Source organism: Zootoca vivipara, chromosome 1, assembly GCF_965207765.1.
Source record: "Zootoca vivipara chromosome 1, rZooViv2.hap1.1, whole genome shotgun sequence".
Taxonomy (NCBI): Eukaryota; Metazoa; Chordata; class Lepidosauria; order Squamata; family Lacertidae; genus Zootoca; species Zootoca vivipara.
The window spans coordinates 29893297-29899297 of NC_142582.1; positions in this window are offsets into that span (position 1 = coordinate 29893297).

Here is a 6001-nt window from a genome sequence, read left to right on the forward strand (position 1 = left end):
TGTGTCCATGGAAAATGGAAAATGTGCATGAATCTGATGAGAGAGTATTTCAGAGCAGGGATGACTGCTGAGCTTCTGATATACCCAGTTTTGCTTGTGTTGATTTCTGTTGAAGTACATGCAGTGCAAACTCTGATGAAGTAAACAGCCCTCTTCCTATTTCAGCAGCCCCAAATATATGGTCTACTAACTATTATTCTAGTTAATCCTATCTGAGGTGGAATGTGAATTTTAAAGCAACTGCTGTGTTAGGTTAGGCCTGGGCAACGGTAGTGACTCATAGCAATGATAATGCCCGGAAGCAGTGAATAAACACAGACAGAATGTTCCCAGTCACCATCATTCAGGAATCTGTCGCTGTAATTCTGAGTAGGACAGAAGAACAGTCCCTGGAGCTCAGGAAAGGAGTTTGGAAGAGGTAGCTTGCTGGGTACAATTAAAATAGCTTCCTAAGCTATTTTCCTTCTGGTTTGTTCCCATCTTGTTTAATTCCTTTTCTCTCTTCAATGAATGTGGCAACCACTTGGTATATAAGGTTTCTGCCTTTCCACAGGGATTTTCTAGGACGGTGGAAGGTAACAACATTGAATATGTCATAATCTGGAGGCCTGGAGCTGATTTGCATGGTTGAGCTGCATGCAATTAACATAATTTGCATATAATTTTCTTGAACAGGGTTGATGCAAAACTACAGATGGTGGACTTTCTGCAGCTGAGTTACTCAGAAGATTTTGAATCACATTTGTGCTGGTTTTCAGGTTATATTTTTACGGGTACATGCAATGTATGTGTATACATGTCCTTAAGATCATAATGGGTGTATGGTTCAAGCTCTATGTATATACCGTAAGTACTAGGGGCTGCCGCCCCTGCTCACATTACCCCAATGCCCTTGCTAACTCCCACACCCCTCCCTTTACACTTCACACACCCTGCCTCTATGCCTTCACAGGTCCCTTAAGCCAGTGTTTCTCAACCAGTGTGCCTCCAGATGTTTTGGGACTACAACTCCCATCATTCCTGACCACTGGTCTTGCTAGCTAGGGATGATGGGAGTTGTAGTCCCAAAACATCTGGAGGCACACTGGTTGAGAAACACTGCCTTAAGCTACAGCATCCCCTCATGGCTCCTTCAACACCTCACAGTTCCTCTAGCCATGCTTTATTCAGACCTCTGCTGTTGTTTAAAATGGCCACTTTCAAACCTGCCTTCCCTTTTGTTCCCTTCCCCCACCATGGCTTCAGGCAAATCCAGGATTCTGATGAGACACTACAATTATTTTAGTCAGGAAAGATATAGATAGATAGATAGATAGATAGATAGATAGATAGATAGATAGATACCGTAGGTAGGTAGGTAGGTAGGTAGGTAGGTAGGTAGATAGTGTGTGTGTGTGTGTGTGTGTGTGTGTGTGTGTGTGTGCATGAGGGAGAGGGAGAGAGGTGGGGGAAAACGTATCAGGAATGGCTACCACATGTTTCTATGTCCTTTAAAGAAAGGCCATTTCCACAGTATCAGAGACAACCCTATTATTAGGCAAACCCCTAGCTAGTCCTCCTAACCCCCCTGACCATGCTCCTGTGTTGGAGGACAGAACTGCCCTGGACCCCCTAAACCAGCCTGCTGCTAACCAGTTGCTTGTCTAGTCTGTTTCTGTACATGGAACAAGAAGGGGGTGCCATCTTGTCATTTGCCTCAGATAGCAAAATGGGGCTGACCACGCAACAGCATGACTCTTTAGTGGACTTAAATGCTGATTTCACATGGCACTTAAAATAGTAATAATTATTCAGTGGCTGTAACCATGGCCAAGATCCTAAATATAAACCTTAACTTGGTTCTTGGTAGCATCACAAAGTGTAAAGGGTGCTGTATAATGAGGTCGAGCAAAACTAATGTGTAAATGTGAGAGGTCGGCGTTGGAGTTCAAAGGCAAATGTGAGTGTTTGTAAAACTTTTGTTCTTGTTCTTTCTATCTATTTATAATTTTCTGATCAGTTTTTTTTATTCTGTCTCTGCAACTATCTGGCTTAGCAGAGCTCTGCCCAAGAAGATTTGTGCAAGACCTATCTAGCTGCAGCTCTCAAGATGTTTGTGCCCGTTTATTCTACAGTGGTGACTCACTAGACGAATTTAAATCATTCTGTGAGTCAATTCGTTTTGCAAAAAATTCGTCTAGCGAATCCCATAGGAATGCATTGGGGGAAAAAAAATTTGCCCATAGGCAAAATTGAATTTTGCCCATTGAATTTCAATGCATTTCTATGGGAAACCGCGATTCGCTAGACGAATTTTCCACAAAACAAATTTGTCTTGCGAGGCAACCTCCGCTTGAAAAATCTCTTCGTTAAGCGAAAAATTCATCTTGCAGGGCATTCGTCTAGCGAGGCACCACTGTGTATCTGGCTTTGGGACAGCAGTTATTGGGGTGGTAGCAATAGTGGAGATGTAGAGGTGTCTGTGAGCATGGAGCAGGAGTGGGTGGAAGCTATTCCCAGGTTCCCATTAAAAAAAGTCACTTGTGGCATTTACAGAACCCAAGAGATGAGACAAAAGACATAACAGCTATTATCATTTGTTTTCTATAGCACTAGCTTGCTCCTGTCTTTCAGTGGTTTTAGCCAATGAACGAAGTCACAGAGTGATTGACATTTTGGAAAGCAGATCTAGCCAATTGCAACAAAGAGAAGGCTAGAGTGGAGCACTCATTGTCTTGACCCTGCCTTTTCTGCAGGTCTTTCCCGGTGGAGAGGTGATTGTTGCCCCATAAGAATCAGTTCAAGTATCAAGACTTTGTGATTGAGGAGTAATGTGTCAACTCAAAAATGACAAAGGTAACAGCAAAAATGGAAACTTACAAACTTTCCAACTCAGGTCTTGCTATATACCAAAAAATGTCATATTCTCTCCACCAGCCTTACCCTAGCTTGTAAGCATTTTAAAAATTGCACTACAATGCAGATACAGGTCATTACTATACCAATTTACCGTGTGGGGGGGGGGGGGCTATGGCCAAGAGAGTGTGGGGTATATTAGCCCTGCAGGGTAACCTGGTTTCTATCCATCTTGCAGGGGCAGGTGGAAAATAGAGCATTACATCCTGAAGTGTAGGCCAGTGCTGTTGTTCTGGTGTGTTGGGTTTTCTTTTATGGAAATATTGTGTGTCCTGTGAAGTTGGCTATAAGAGAAGTGCAATTAATTACAGGCTTGGGGGGAGGATGAAGGGAGCCTGGGTGAAATTTGGGGTTTTGTCCAAATTGAGGATGGATGATAGACTCCAAGCCAGAGGCCTGTTGCCTTAAGACCTTCCACTTCTCAAGAAAAAGATGGAGCCTGTTAGGGGTGATGAGGCCCTGGAGGAATCGAAGGCTTCTTCTGTCCCATCACAGGCTGCATTGATAAAGCAACTGCTCTGAAACCCTGGAGATCTGCTGTCAGTGTGGGAAAATACTGAGCTAGATAGTGGTCTGACTTGGTATAAGGCATTTTTCAATGTTCACTTGCAGCTCTTGTGGGGCTGCTTTGCCTCCTCTCCCCCACCCCCATGTCCTGTATGCTTGCTGTAAAGATCTGGACATGAAAAATACACCTAAATGCTAACGCTAAGACAACACAGACCAGCCTTCTTCAAAGATCAGCTTCATGGATCAAGGCACTGAAGTTCTTCCCATCTGTTAAATCATATAGGAATAGAGAAGATAGGAAAGTACATTACATTTTACTTTCCCTATATATGAATTCTCTGGTCATAAACTGCAGCATGTGTCTCTACTGGAAGTAGCTGCTGTTATGCTTTATCATATGAAACACCCCTGACACACATCAGTAATCCAGCGGTTTGGCAATAGCGTCATATGCCCTGCAGTCAGACTGCAATATGAACATCAAAGTCAAAAGTATTTAAGCTTTAAGGTGTAAACAAATTAACCAGCCAGGAGACATTAATTGTTGACGAAGATACAAAAGGTCAAGCATTCCAGTGACACGGAATCCATTTTGACGACCTTCATTTAGCCACACTTTGTTCTTTGTTTTGTTTAATGCACAATTGCTTCAATAAAGCAGGTAAAAAGGCTATATGGAGGTTGCAAATGTATTTTGTAACAATCGGAAGAAAACGAAGAGCATTTTTCGTCATTGATAGTGAATTTGACAAGGACATAGTTTAAATCTATAACCTATTAACTACAAATCATTAAAGTATCACACCATCAGAGAAAGCATATTATTGTAACCCATACATTCTTCTTTTTTTTTGCAAAATATGTCATCCCCCCCCCCAATTTCCTTTTAGCTTATCTGCTGAACCTTAACATTCTCTTCACCATGACATAATTCCATTTGGTACTGCTGCCATCTTGTCCCGATTGCTGGGTGAGGTGTGCCAAAAAAGATGACGACACATGGAGGAATTAGTTTTTCACTGGCACTGGCGAGTTAATGATAAAGTGTGGGGGTTATTTTTTTTTAAGTACAGCATACTCCCCCAAACCTCTTGGGAGAAGACTCTAAATTCATGCACTCTGTGAATTGTGATGGATGCTTTGTTCTTTGCAATTCAATGTACAGAAATTACAGCTTTCATTGCTGCAGGGCACAGTTGATTACTGCAATAATCTCTGACTTCTGCAGTGTAGGCTCTGAGGTCTAGTTTAGATTTCAAATAAGAAAAAAAAAATAGTTTTATTTCTGTTCCTAAAAAATAGCATTCCCATTTTACCCACTGATCTAGAATTAAAAGATCTGCACCTGTGGACGTTTCCATAGCTGCCCCCAAACAAATGGCCTAAACATGCTTCCTGGATATTTCGCAATGGGGAAAGCACTGAATCATAAAACCAATCAAGCAGTGGAGATATCAGCAGTGATTTTCTAAAACTGGAAATGAAAAGGAAGGAACGTGCTACACAACAGGTAACTAGTAGTCTTTGATTATTCCCTCTCCCTAGTGGTCTTAGCCCTTAAAGCAATCTAGTTCAGCGTTAGGGATAGAAAACTATGTTTACTGAGAGAAGGAATTATCAACAGCCACTACTACCCTGCTGGGTGACATTCAAATGACTACTGCATAAGCTGCTTCCAGCTCGAGCAGTGGTGGGGAACACTTTTCAGCCCAAGGGCCACATTCCCTTCTGGACAACCTCCTGGGGGCCACATGACAATGGTGGGTGGGGCCAAAATCAGCAAAGTAACAGCTGTGACTCTCATCTACAGCAGCCTACATTCCAGTCAAAAGTCTTCTGTGCACACACACAAGCACTTCAGGAGGGCATGGAGCAGGAGCAATGGTGGTTTGACCTTGTGCATGGCTCAGGGAGTCCTGATGCTTGGACAGAGGGGCCTGGAAGGGCACATTTGCCCCCTGGGCGTCAGGTTCCCCACCGCTGAGTTACAACCATGAGCACTGATTGATGACGTTGTTTCAGTGCTATTACGTTTCTCCACCTCCCGCCTGTTTAGACCTGTAGAATGCTCTAGTGTCTGTAGGCCACCATCATTTCAAGGGTCTGACAGAGGGTAGACAACAGCATGCTGTTTGGTATGTGTACTTTGGGGTATATAAATATATAATATAATAACTATTCCAAGAAAAAGGTACCTGCCCTTTCCATCACATTTCTGCCGCTCCCTGCATAGCTAATTCTAGTCATACTTTTCTATGTATGCCAGCCTATAATCATTTAATGATGAAGGGTGGCTAAGAAATCGTTAAAATAAATGATCAGAGTGCAAAAATTCACCTTCTATGTGCTGCTTAAGTGAGGCGTATCTCTTACTGTAGAAGAATGCATTTACCCAAGAAAACATTAGTCGGGTTTTTTTTTTGTGACACCACTGCTCTGAGACAACTGAGCTACTTTGGGGCCAATGTCATGATTTAAAAATACCATCTGGCCTTGATTCATAGGAAGCAGTGTCTTCAGGGTGCAACTTGATAAAAGAGATGTCATGAAAAATTTGGACTCCTGTTTCACCAAAGCTATTAAACCTATATGTGTA